This window comes from Rhinolophus sinicus, chromosome 8, assembly GCF_057876585.1.
Source record: "Rhinolophus sinicus isolate RSI-liver-muscle chromosome 8, RSI-T2T, whole genome shotgun sequence".
NCBI lineage: Eukaryota > Metazoa > Chordata > Mammalia > Chiroptera > Rhinolophidae > Rhinolophus > Rhinolophus sinicus.
Window position 1 is genome coordinate 74,644,323 of NC_142508.1, and position 13,975 is coordinate 74,658,297.

A 13,975-nucleotide genomic window follows, 5' to 3' on the forward strand; every position below is an offset into this window, starting at 1 on the left:
CCAGGGCTTGGGGAAGCTCCTGGAACTGAGGAGAACATGCATGGAAAACATTTTTGAAAACAAGGTGGGGTAAGGGTCACAGAAATCTTTCCCCAGACCCTCACTGGAACTCCGCTCTTCTGGTCACTGATGTCCGTGTGGACGCCAGCTGTAAAGCCTCCCTAGGGAACATGAGGTCTCACAAGAAAACCTCCAGAGTCAAAAGGCCAAGGGAAGGAAGCATATGTCCATCTGAGTCCCTCTCTGGGGTCTCAAATAAAGTCCACTCACTCATTCATTCTTCACCAAACATTCAGTGAGGACCCACTATGTGCCAGGCACTGTTCCAGGCACAGGGGACCCTGTGAGGGACAAAATGGAGGAGGTCTCTGCCTTCGGGATGCTCACGGTGGGAGCAGAGGGAAGACGCTAACCTAGCAGACAAACATGCACAGCAGGGAATGAGAGCTAATAAAGGCAGCTGGGAGGGACGTAAGGAGGGGGATGCGATAGCCGAGAGTACCTGGGGACAGGCTTCTTTGGAAGGGCAGTCCGAGATGCCATTCTGAGGAGTGACAGGACAATTGTTCCAGGGAGATGGAACAGCAAGCGGACAAGCCTGGCGGTGGGAAGAGCCAGGCTGCAAGTGTGACCGCAGTGCCCTGAGGGACACGGGTATTGCAAGTAGAGTGAAAGCGCTGGAGGGCTGTAGCTGGGGACACGCAGGGTCAGACTGACGTTTTAGAACGTCCATGTGGCTGGACCTGTGACACTGTACTCTGTCCCAGCCATGCTGCTCTCCTTGCTCATTCCCAAATGCCCCAAACATGTTCCTGCCTCCGAGCTTTCACACTTACTTTCCTCTTCCAGGAATGCTCTTGTCCCAAAGAGCCACATGACCTGTTCTCAGCAGCTCAAGTCTTGTCTCCAATGTCTCTCCATCTCAGAGAGACCATTCTTGAGCACACGAGCTATAAAAGTACACCCTGTTCGCAGAGCTCCGGGTCCCCCCATTCTGCTGTATTTGTCTCTGTAGCACTTAGCTATTATACAACATATATATGTTCATGTGTTTGTCCCCAGTCAAATGTAAACATGCCAGGTACATAGTGAGTGCTCACTAAATATGTGTCGAACGCATTGAGTGGCAGAGTGGACTTAGCTGGTCAATTAACCTCTCAGAACCCCCATTTCTCTTTGTGTCAAACAGGCTCCATAGTACCCACTCTAAATGAGGGGATTCATATCCACTCATAGTTTACTTATTCATTCATTCAATATAGTTTATTCATTCAGTCAGTATTTAAGGAATATTTATTGTCTTCTATACACCAGGCACTGTGCTGAAATTAAATCAGACGCTGTACCAAAGTAGCTAATGTAATAGACTATTTGTTAGACTTACTACTAGATAACAGGTTAAAGGGACTAGTAGGGAACCTACTGTGTGCTACGAATCTGGCCTCGATGGGTGCCTACAGAAGAGGGCAGCCAGCAGCCAGTATGAACCTGGGCTCCAGGGCACGGCGGGTCTTAACTGCCCACAACTGTGCTGTTCTCCTCCTGCCCTGCCGCCCACATCCACCCTCCTCCTCCTTTGCCCTGTGCCCCAGGAGGCTGACCCCAGGGCCTGCACCCCCAGGCATCCATGCTCTCTGGCTCCCAGAGGCCCTGACAAAAGACAGGAAGAGAACAGAGTATATTCCCTGCTCCCCTGCTGGTCTCTGTGGTGCTGTCACCCCGGGATCAGGCCCTGAATGTCCCTGGAAGCAGGCCCTTCCTTAAAGACCTTTGAACCATCTCAGTTGGAACCTATTTGCTGCTGGAACTCTGACCAGTAGACCAACCACATCGATTAAAAGTTCAGAAAATGGTCTTTGTCTTAGTCTGTCCAGATTGCAATAATAAAAATCCCATAAACTCGTGGCCTATAAATGACAGAAATTAATTTCTCACAGTTCTGGGGGGCTGGAAGTCCGAGATCAGGGTGCCATATGGTCGGTGAGAACTCTCTTCCAGGTCGCAGAAGCTTGTTGGACTCTCATATGGAAGAAAGGGCTACGGAGCTCTGTGGGGCCTCTTTTCTTAAGGGCACCCCAATCTTGAGGGCTCCGTCTTCATGACCTAGACACCTCCCAAAGGCCTCACCTCTTAACACCATCAAATTGGGAGTCAGGATTTCAACACACGGATTTTGGGGGACACACAACATGGCAGTGATGTACACCTAAAAAAACAATTTATATAGGTATGTATAGATATATACATACACATGTACATATTTTATATTTACTCCCTACCCAATCCCTCCCAGTATTAGGAATACATACTGATTGAACTTTTGACAGAACCCTAAAGAGACCATCTGCTCACCCATGACCCACCCTGGCCGCTGTGCCCTGTTGCCCTCCCACCAACACACTTCCCCTATGATTCTGTAGACTGGCATTAAGAGCACCGATGCACTGTACCCCACAGAACTTTCTGGAGGCATCTACAGCTACCAGCACTAATTGCCTCAGGTCCTCCACCCACGGCAACAGCTGTACCTACACCCGGGGATCAAACTGGTCAGTTCCCTTTGAGCTTATAGATTGCAACTTGTCCGAAGGCCTGGGGCGGAGGCAGCTGTGTGTAGGGTAAAAAGCAGACTTGTGAAATGAATTGTCAGCCCGCGGGGGGATGGGTGCTGAGGCCCATTCATTCCTCAGCACTCATTCATTCAACATTTTTGCAGGCCAAGAACTAGGCTTTGCGGACCCAGAGGTTAACCACTGGCCAGACGATTGAGAAGGCCTGTTGGGGAGAGAGAGAGAGAAAAGAGGGACGTGCACAGGTAAACCAGTTTGCTGAGCCTATAGTTATTGGCAGGAGGAAGTGCCCAAAGGGGAACAATAGGTGCCCTCCACTCCAAGACGGGCAAGAGACCCGAGTGAAGTTCTGCAGAATCGGGAAGGCCCAGGATGGGAGCAGAAGGCCGGCACCATCCAGCCAGGAGAGCTTCATCACCCAGTGCTTGCTGGGCACTGTTCCCAAGGGAGCAAAGGGGAGCACAATGCGATGACACTGCAGAGAATGCTAGGCGTGTGGTTAATGACAGGGGCATCGGCAGGCTGACTAATGGGGCTACGTGTTGTTCAACAAGAAAAATGGGTTGTGTGGCCTCACCAGTGTCCGGGAAGCCAGTTCAAGGTTGGCTCACACCTGGCCCTTGCCTTATCTCCCATTTCCATCATGTCCACGATTGCAACATGGAGAAGGTGTTATCACTCTCATCTGTCCCTGGCATCTGATTATGGGTAGGACTGAACAAATCAGTTTGCTGAATGCAGCCCAGTGCCTGGAAACTCACTTCTGGGTACAGGGTGCCCAGTGGCAGGGCGTAGCCTGCGAGACTCACCGGGCAACGATCAGAACAGATAAAAGCGTTGGTGCCTGTAGTCACGGTCTGTTCAGAAACTCCCTGGTGGTCACAGGTTTAGGGAAAATTCCCATCCTCCCACATCAGCTGGGGCAATGCCTCAGGTCATAGCTAGGGAGGAGAACTTTGAAAACAATGACACAGACCCAGTGCAGTGGTTGTTTGACTAAAACCCTGGAGGCGGAAAGCTGTGCCAAGACGAGAGACAGGAGTCAGTGTGAGGCAGGAGCAAATACTTCGGCCTAAACCCTGCCCTCTCCTAGACCTTCCTGGCCTCTGTAATTTAATTCCCTGTGCAGGTGAAATTTGAAAGGTCACAGTGTGTATAAAGAGATACAGTCAGGTGGGTTTCTTAAAGCTACTGGCTTTCTGAGCCAAGGGACAGATGGAGAGGAGGAAAAATGATATTGACACAGCAACTGGAGGTTAAAAGTAAATACTGTCAGTGTAAATAATTAGGCTTTTAAAGAGAGCATTTCACACCGATTCATGGGCACCCATGGGAGCTGAGAAGGGGAAAATAGAATGAGCATAAATTGCTGAGGGCACCCTTTGCCTGTCCTACTCCGTCTTTAGGGAATGACAAGAGACACTAAGACGAGAATGGAGAGAGTAGCTGGGGGTCCAAGGACCCTCTGACTTGTCTGCTAGCTTGGGGTTCCTTGTATATCTGTGTATTTGTATGATTTTTGCAGTTTGTGACCCCCTAAAAGTGAGAAGGGCTGATCTTTAAGAGATTCAAAAATGAGCGCTACTGGATCAGGAATAATAGGCATTTAGGTCCCTGGGGGCTGGGACTGCACTTATCCCGGTTGCCACAGAGTTCCAGGCAGCGGGGAGTCCAGCACAGAGGAGGTGCTTCATACAAGCTGGAGCGAAATCAAGTAAACACACAGCAAACAGGCCCCCACAGGTCCACCTGTCCCATAGCTCGGTCACCCCCCCCCCCCATTTCTTAGGCAGCACCGAGGGCCCAAGCACTTTGCCTCCCTTCACTCATTCCAAGGAGGAACCATTATCCCCATTTTATGGATGAGGGAGGTGAAACGACGTGCCCAGGCCACCCAGCTGTTTAGGAGCAGCAGCAGGATTGGAACCCAGAGCCACCGGCTCTAAAGGCCATAATTATCCACAGCTGGCGTAGAGGACAGTACTGGGTGCTTTTAAAGAGGAGGCCCCAGTGTCCCGGCCTTCAGGAACACAGGGCCAGGTGCCCAGCCTGTGAGACAGGTCAGTGGCCCTGGGCCCAGAGAAAAAGCCCATCCTTCCCCACTTGACCCATCACTTTCAGGAGAAGGCAAAACCATTACTCAAACTTCACTCTAACCTGGGCGGAAGCAACTCAGGGCAGCTAAGGAGACTGGATGGAGGTGCCCCGGGGCTTCCCAAAGAGCTGCCCAGCGATCCCAGAAGATGCCCCAAGGTGATCACAAACGATGCTGTAACTTCCAATTAAAAGCACGCAGCAGGCTGCAAGTGACTGTGCCTGATGCAAAGGGCCACACTTTCCCGCCACATGGGCAGCTCTGAAGCCCAACCTTGAACTTTCCGTTCACAGACTTATTGGAGAACCCCTCAGGAGCCAGCAAGGTGAGGTGCCTGATTTAGAACCAGACAGCGGGAAAGTGACCATGACAGAAAATGGTGATGTTCACGTCCTAAGCAATGGGGAGAAACTCGCTGGGCTCTGCGGGATTCTCCATGGCTATTGGGGCCTCAGGATGCCTGATTTTTCTCCTCTCCTGCCCTCCTACCCGCCTACCCAACACACTCACCCCAAATCCTGTGGGGGCCTGGGAGGGGCCACCTGGGAATAAACATACATGGAGCTGCCTGAGCCAAGGTGACAGGTGTGTCTGGAGGATGGTGGTCTTGCCGGCCTTGGCATCCAGGGGGAAGAAGCTATTCCAAGCCCTCCATGGGGGCACAGCCATCCCTCCTGGGCAGAGCCATGACTAAGTAGGTGTCCTCAAACTGGGGGTTCGCAGGAAGAACCAGATGGCATACTAATGAGCCTTTTTTACTTGGATGTATATATTCTTTGTGATGTATTAATGTGACTTGGGCACAGGGGGAATCTCAGCCTAGCTCATGTTTGACCCATGGTTTGAGAGGCAGCCTGTCGGGAGCCAGGGTGCCTGGGTTTGAATCGGTGTGACCTTGGGCAGGTGACTGTACCGCTCGGTGCCTCAGTCTCCTCATCTGTTAAGTGGGAGGGAATAACAGCACAGGCTGGAGCCCCCCTCAGGGAGCTGATATTGGCTAGGTTAGTATATTTGAAGTGCTTACAGCAGTGCCTGGCTCATCACCAGCATTATCGGACTGATACTTATTACTATACCACACGTATTACTGCTTACAACAATGCTAAATGCACTTATGTGAAGGTCATTTGAATGTGTGTGTGTGTGTGTGTGTGTGTGTGTGTATAATATGTAAAGACCAATGCAGGAAGTGTGGGATACTGGAAAGCTGGGAAGGTGGTATGCAAATGCCTGCAGCTTGGGAAACACTAAGTTCTGGCTGATTTCGCCCCTCTGCCTTCCTGCCGCCTCCCAGTGGAATGGGCCAGCTGTGCCCACAATCCCAGCACGCTCCTCCCATTGCGGCATGTCCCTGGTAACGCTGTGCCCCAGGGCCCTTTACCAAATGCAGCCGGCTCTCCAGGTGGCCTCTCTGCTGCTCAGAGGCTCACAGCGGAGGGGGAAGAGGGTGCCCATTGTTCCCCAACAAGCTCCTCCAGCTTATCTCTGCTCCACGCTGGCCCAGCTTATCTCTCCTGCCGCCTACCAGAAACCTAGAGGGAGCTAGTTGGCAGGCATGACCTGACTTATCTGACCTAAGATGGCAAAAGATTCATGGAAACTTCAGCTCTTCCCACTCTCTGCCCACACCTGGCTCCAGGAAAGCAGTCTGAAGTGCCCACGTCCCATGGATACTAGGCCAAGGGCTTGACACAACCTTGTAGATAGTCCTGGGAGGTCAGCAGGCCTACACACCTGCGAACCAGCGCTGCCCTGACGGGCCCAGGCTGTGCTCCTTCAATGTCCTGGTACAGCCTCACAGAGGTAGCCCAGCAGCGGCATACACTCACTTGAAATACAGGGGAGCACTACATTACACCACCCAAGGACCCCTCTGAAAGGAACTTCGAAAGGACTCTGTTTTGCATGTCCATACCAAATGTCCTTGGAGGGGAACCAAGATTAACTTGCCTTACCTTGAAGTCTGCCTGACAATCAACTGGGTCATGACAAAGTTCCACTGCAGGCAGAGAAATCCAAGCCATCCTGAGCACCGAAGCTCCCCACCAAATCCTTCTGGGGTGGGGTGCAGCCAGCTGACCCCCTATTGATCCCAGCCCTGTAGCAGGTGGGGGTACACAGGACTGCTGGGTCTGCGTGATCTGACAAGCACGGCCTGGGGCTTCCGCAGCCACACTGGACTGAGAGCCTGCACACCAGTCTCCCTTGGAAAAGGGAGAGATGGGAGAAGGCTAGTGAGACCTTGGGGCATCCCAAATCCTTGGGAGCAGCTGAAAGGCTGATTAGAAGAAAGTAAGCCTGCATAGGCTACTCGACTGAGGATGAATGAGGTCTTAGCTAATGTGGTCCAAACAGCGGGAAACTGACAGAGGAATAAACAAACAGATCACAGGAACTGAAAACAGGACCTCAAAAAGATGCATTTACATGTAGAATACCGTTTACAGGACTGGGTTAATTATTTTTAAAAACCGGTCTATTCCATAAAAAAATGCTAGGAAACTAACTGGCTAACCATTTGGTGAAAGGACTAAAATTAAATCATTACTATACCACACACCCTCCCACAAAAATAAACTCCAGATGGACTAAAACTCTAATGGTTTCAAAATTACATGAACATTGTGTTAAGTAAAATAAGCCAGTCACAAAAGGACAAATGTTGTACTATTCCACTTACATGAGGGCCCTAGAACAGTTCAACTCCCAGAGACAGAAGCAGAACGGTGGTTGCCAGGGGCTGGGGCGAGGGCAGAATTGAAGGTTATTATTTCATGGGAACAGGGCTTCAGTTTGGGAAGATGAAGAGTTCCAGAGATGGATGGTGGTGACGGTTACACAACAATGTGAAAGTACTTACTGCCCCTGAACTGTACACTTCATAATGGTTAAGATGGTACGTTTTATGCTATGTGCATTTTAACCACAACGGAAAACAATAATTTTTTAAAGTCACATTTCTAAAACTTACATGAGCATTAGCAAACAGTATGAGATCATGTTTGTCGTCATAGGGTGGGGAAGGCCTTGTCACCGTCTGAAGCACGGCATGGAACTAGACTCCATAAAAGACAAGGTAGACAGACTTCAAGTCGTAATCGCATTGACTGACAAAGATGACTGAGGAATTTTTCAGTCACTCTCAGAGAAGAACAAGAGCTTCCTAAACCTCAGCCACCTTCACAAGATTGGCCCTTTCATCCAATACCCATTTTGTGATTTATCGATTTTTTCCTGTTAAACTCTTCTTTTGATCAACGTAGGTGAGGTACACTTAACATACAAGAAGATGCACCCAGTTCACATGTCCATTTCCATGAGCTTTGACAAACTTACATACCAGTAACTATCCCTATGATCAAGATACAGCTCTTTCCCGTCACCCTATGAATTGCTTTCTGTCTCTTCACACTCACCCTCTCCCATCCCAGGGTTCCAGGCCCCGGTTGACTGTTGCTATAATTTGCCTCTTCTAACAAAGTCACATCAATGGAATCATAACCCAGTCTTTTGTTTCTGATGTCTCTCACTTAACACAATGCTCTGAAATGCATCTTGCAGTTGTGTCCCTTGGTGTTTTGTTCCTTCTTTATTACTGAGTAGCTCTCTATTGTATGGAGATGCCACCATCTCTTTATTCACCTGTTGAAAGACATTTGGGTTGTTTCCAATTTGGGGCTATTATGAATAATACCTCAGATGAACATTTGCATATAATAATCGTGGACGTAAGTTTTCACTTCTCTTGGGTAAATACCTAGGAATGGAATTGCTGGGTCATGTGGTAAATGTGCATTTTAAACTAATTTTTAACTTAAATTCATTTTGAAAGAAAACTTGATGTCACTACTAGAATTGAAGGGCAGTGTCTTTTACCATAAATCAAAGCTTGCCATAATGATCAAAACCTCAGATTTAAATATACATAATCACATTGGTTTTTGTATGCAAATGCTATGAACATGCAATTTTATACAAAGCATTGTTCTCCCAGGCCAGGCCTGACAGATATGGTTGCCTGCCCAAGGCTTCGAGCCTTGGTTAGTCCAGAGAACTCTCTCTGCTTAACAGGGAGATTAGCAGCTGTTAGAGAGGCATTAAAGATTGGGCCAAGCTGTCTTTGAGGGAGGGAATGACTCAGTAACTCAGCGTTACTTAATATACATCAGGTATGTCACCTGTAACCACTACACGTGCTTCCTGGAGCAGGAACGACAAAAGGTGGCAGACACAGACAGCCGTCAAGCAGAAAGCTCGTCTAGCTACATATATGTATTTATTTAACAAAAAAATCATAAAGTGCTTATTATGGGTCATTATTACTGTTGTAAGTACTTTACAACTATTAGCTCATTTAATAATAGATAGGGTAGAACCGCTTTCTATGAGAGGTGAAGAGACTGTGAAAGGCACATTTGGTTGTTCCCGAGGAGAATAAGGTTTTGACAGAACTAAGCAATATTCCCAGTAACATGCGTGTGAGATAGGGGAGCCCAGGCTCACATCAGAAGCCCCAGTCAGAGAGGAGCCTGGTCACAAAGCCAGCAGGCCCCTGTAAACCTTACTCCTAGAGGCTCAAATGCCAAACTCCATGACGTGGCAGCCATCGCCCAGCGCTGCCCACAGTTACGGAGCTGAAAGCAGATGCAGGCAGGTATCCAGGCCCTGCCATTGACCTGATGTGCAATCTTAGGTGAGCTCTTAATCTCTCGGTGCCTCAGTTTCCTCACCTGTGAAATGGAAATAACAATAGTATGCTGCTAACCGGAAGAGTGGTATGAGATTACGAATGAAAAGCACGGAGCATGGTCTTTCCCTTCACGAAGCTTGTACTCCGTGGGAGACAGAAAGTAAGCATGGAAACAGTAGATATAGAAGACAATTCAGGTTCCAGTAAGAGCTACGAAGATGATAAACTAGCATAATTTGACACAAAGAAGTTGGGTATTCTTTGGATTGGTCAGCAAGGGCTTCCCTCAGGGTCTAAGAAGTTGAGACCTAAATGACAATGAAGAGTGGAAGAGGCTTTGAAAAGATCGGGAGGGAGATGGAATGATGGTGAGCATTCCAGGATGAAAGATCAGCGTGTGCAAGGCCCTGCAGTAACTGGGTTTGAGGTCAGGATAGGCCAGAGGTGAGAGGCAGGGGAGAGCCTCGCTATCTAGGGCCTAGAAAGCCAGTTAAGAAGTTTGTATTTTATTCTGGTTGGAAGAGAACTATTTTCCTTACAGTATTTTAAGCCAGGGAAAGGTGGGATTGGATTTGAATTTCGGAAAAATCATTCTGTCTGATGTGGGGAGGACAAACCGTAGCGGGCAAGAGCAGAAGCAGGGAGCCCAACGTGGGGGCTGTCGTGAGAATCCAGTCAACAGATGGCAGTGGCTTGGCCTTGGCTGGTCACTGTGCAGTTGGTGAGAAGTGGTCCTACACAGGATGCATTTTGAAGTTAGAGATGACAGACATGCTGATGGATGAGACAAAGTGTGTGAGCGAATGAAGGGCGGCGTAGGTTTTTGACTCCAGCAACTGGTGAGCAGTGCTGCCACTTCCTAAGACAGATAATGATGGGAGAGGAGCAGGTCGTATGAGGTCGGGTTTCCAGGTGGGAATTCCCGCCCGTTTTCAGGAATTTTTTTCTACTTCCCCGTTCCCAAATCCCGAGAAAAGTTGGTCGGGAAATCTGAAAAATCGACTTCGTGAACCCAGGTGGATGGTAGTATCGGCCATAACTTTGTGGAAACAATTCATCGTGGAGAACAGAAAACAGATTATATCTTGGGATTCAGGAAGGGGAAAGCACAAAAATTCCATGAACGGGAGGGAATTCCGCCTGGAAACCCTAGTTTGAGGTGTCTGTCAGATAGTTGTAGAGTAAATGCGGGGGGCGGAAGGGGGATAGTGTCTGGAGCCCAGGGGAGAGACCCAGGCTCAAAATGAACATTTCAGATAAAAATGTAATGTATTCTAAAGCTATGGTTAACAGAGGACATAACCCGGAGAAAGAGGACAGTTAGAGAAGATGGGTCAAGCTCTTGAACCTTGGTGGCCCAGTAAAGAACTACATTTGAGCAATGCTGCATCCCACATTTCCCTCTGGGTGATTCCCAGACACCCCAGGGCATGAAATTCTCTTTTAAGTCCTGCACTTAGTAAAGAAGCCTGTTTCTGTTTGTAGGATTTCCCAAATGAATTTTATCATGGAAAGTTTGTTAAGTATAAAACCGATTAACATGGCACGGAGTACCAAGCAGATCAAGAACTCAAGTTGGGTCTTCAAGAGTGAGTGGAATTAGGGTGATTTACGTCTAGGAGAACATCAAGAACAGAGGTTGGCAAGCTTCTGTAAAGGCCCAGACAGTACAGATTTTAGGCTGCATGGGCCATATGGTCTGTGTTGCAACTACTCCAGATCCGCCACAGGAGCACGAAAGCAGCCTCAGATCATATGTAAAGGAACGGGCATGGCTGAGTTCCAGTAAAACTGTATTTCCAAAACCAGGCAGCAGGCCAGATGTGGCCCATGGGCCACCGTTTGTTGACGTCACCGCCTGCTCTCGGATAAGCAGATCTAAAGAAGGCAAAAGGCAGAGGAGAGAAAAGGGCAGAGAGGGGAAATGAGCAGTGAGTGTCTGGGGATTGGATGGAGGAGCTGGTTTGCCTGGAGGTAGGTTGGTAGGTATTTCCCTCGAGTGTGGGTCCTCTCAACAACCTAGGAGGTAGAGACGGAGGGAGCCCCCAGTACCCTGTTCTAAAGATAGAGACGCAGAGGCGCAGAGGTTAAGCAACCTTCCCAGCTGGGACCCCAGCCCATGTCACCTGAATCAGAGCCAGGTCACACGGGTCCTCTACCACACTGCAAGATGACCTAAGCACGTGAGACAGGATGGAGAAGGCAGTGCGGCAGCGAGCCATTGCCTCCTCCCACCCCAAGTACAGAACTTTATCCAGAGGCCACCTCCACCCTCTGTCCCTCGCCCGGACTAGGAAACGGATTAAATGTCTGTCCCAGTCCAGGCCAGGTTGCCAGCAGGCGCCCCCACCTTCCTCCCCTGCTCCATTAGATGAAAGGGGAAGGTGCCTCACCAAACAGAGAAGATATGTGAATTAACAAATGCCAGAGCCTCCGGTGCCCACGATAGCAAAAAGAGATCCAAGAAAACACTGATATTTATTTATCTGGTGTTTTCTTTCAGATCTAGCAATGTGACAATAACACGTGTCACTGTCAGCCCAGGCCCTGCTGGCAACACCTTGAAAACGACGTGGAGGTTCAGAAAATGAACAGCAGTTGCTCTGATTCCAGGTGATAAAATACCAGCGTAAGGAGAGCCTCCTGGGATCCATAATCTGGAATTGTCAGGGGATAAGAATTGTCTGTCTTTTTGATAAAAGATGTCAGCTCCCCTTCTGGGTTTTAAACAGAAAGAAACACTTCTGATTATGAGACTGGTTGTATATCACGAAGTCTGTTGAAAGAGCCAGTGTGTGCAATGAATGTGTTTCCTTTGCCCATCAATGTCCTTAAAATTTCCTTATCAGAAGAAAATTCAGCCAAATCGGAGTTACAGAAAGTACACAACTCAAGCGCCTTGTTTTTCTCTGAGCGCTTGGCTTCGCGAAGGCTGATGTTCCCTGATTACTATTCAGTTCAAAAAGCCTTCAAAGACTGCTCCAGAATCGGCAATTATTATTATTTTTTTAAGGCTGAGGACTAATTAGCCTCATGAAAGATTGTTTTGTTGTTTGTGGTCTGTGGTTGTTATAGGCCTTGTTTTGCCTTGAAAAAATGCTGCCATTGCTTTTTTCTTCCTCCATGGAAATTCAACAGGGGAAAAAATAGCCCAATTAGGAATCATCAGTGGACTGCCTCACACATAATAAGCCCCGAATAAATAAATATTTATTGAATGAGTGAATGAGTGAATGAATACTAAATAGCTTCCCATCCTGGGACAGAGTAAGGAGCCAAAATAAGAATTTAAATAGCTATGCAGACCTGTTGATCCAAGCAAGCGACAGCACCCGTCTTATTAATACCAGTCACACTCAATTGACCTTCAGGACGTTGTAAAAGGTCATTCACTCATTCAACAAACCTTCATGGAGTGTCCACTCAGCTCCAGCCTCCCTGCTAGATGCTGGGGGCACAGTGAGGGCAGGAAGCCACAGTCTCTGACTGCCCGGAGCTCATGTTCTAATGGGAGGAAGGCAGACAGAATACAAACATATAAATGAAAGAAAGAATTTTAGGTTTAACAAAGTGCTGTGGTCAAGGTCAAGAAGAGATTAACCTGCTCTGGTTAAGGAGGTCCGGATGCCCCTCGGATGAGGTGCCATTTCGTCTGGGCCTTGAAGTGTGAGAACGCACCAGCCCTGTGAAATTGTGGATGTTGGTGGACTATGAAGTAAAGGTTACTCAGGATGTGTTAGTTCCCCGTGGCTGCTGTAACAAATCACCACAAACGTCATGGCTTAAAACAACAGGAATCTCTTCTTTCATGTTTTCGAGGCCAGAAGTCTAAAGTTAACATCGTTAAGCCAAGAGTAAGGTGTCAGCAGGACCACACTCTTTCCAGAGGCTCGAGGGGAAGAAGACCCGTTCCTCGCCTCTTACAGCTCTGGAGGCTGCCAGCATTCCGGCACTTGTGGCTGCATCCCTCCAATCTCTGCCTCTGTCTTCACATGGCCATCTCCTCTGTGTGTACGTTTCTCCCATTCTGAGCCTTCACCAGAAGCAACTTTAATGTTCATCTTTCTGCAACAATGGGATGAAGACAGTAGGGGCTTCTTCTCTCCTATGCCTCAAAATTCTTCCAGCTTTTAATCCATTATTCAATTCCAAAGCCATTTCCACATTTTGAGGTCTTTGTTACAGGAGGACTCCACTTCCTCATTGCTAGTTGAAAATCTCTTGAGTTAATCAAGATGTTTGTAGCCCAATGAGGCTTGTCTATCTGGTTTGCTCAGAGGCATCTCATGATGCAACATTTTAGAGGCCATGTGATGTGTTCCTTTAGCACCAATGCCTTTTTTATTTTAACCATTTCATTGGGGGAATATATCTGCAATGTATTATGCCTTCCAGTATCTTTTGAAACAAATAATACTCACTATATGTTATCGTTTCTAGGTGGCCCTGGGGTCCTTAGGGTGAACTTCTATTGCTACAGGACAGCAGAGCTTACCCTAAAGGCTAGGAAGTGTGGTCCTGGGACCCCCACACTAGATGTTCCTGATCTGCTAGATTTTGTGCCTAAAAGTGGAGGTCTCCCAAAATTGCTCAGATAACTGATCCTTTTTCCATTTGAGT

General features: G+C 48.2%; 1 protein-coding gene across 4 annotated transcripts in view; it reads right to left on the minus strand.

The window, feature by feature from the left end:
- The window catches only part of LOC141567512 (uncharacterized), a 290,200-nt gene that overhangs the window by 109,151 nt on the left and 167,074 nt on the right, over positions 1 to 13,975 (minus strand). The gene's annotated exons all lie outside the window — the stretch shown is intronic.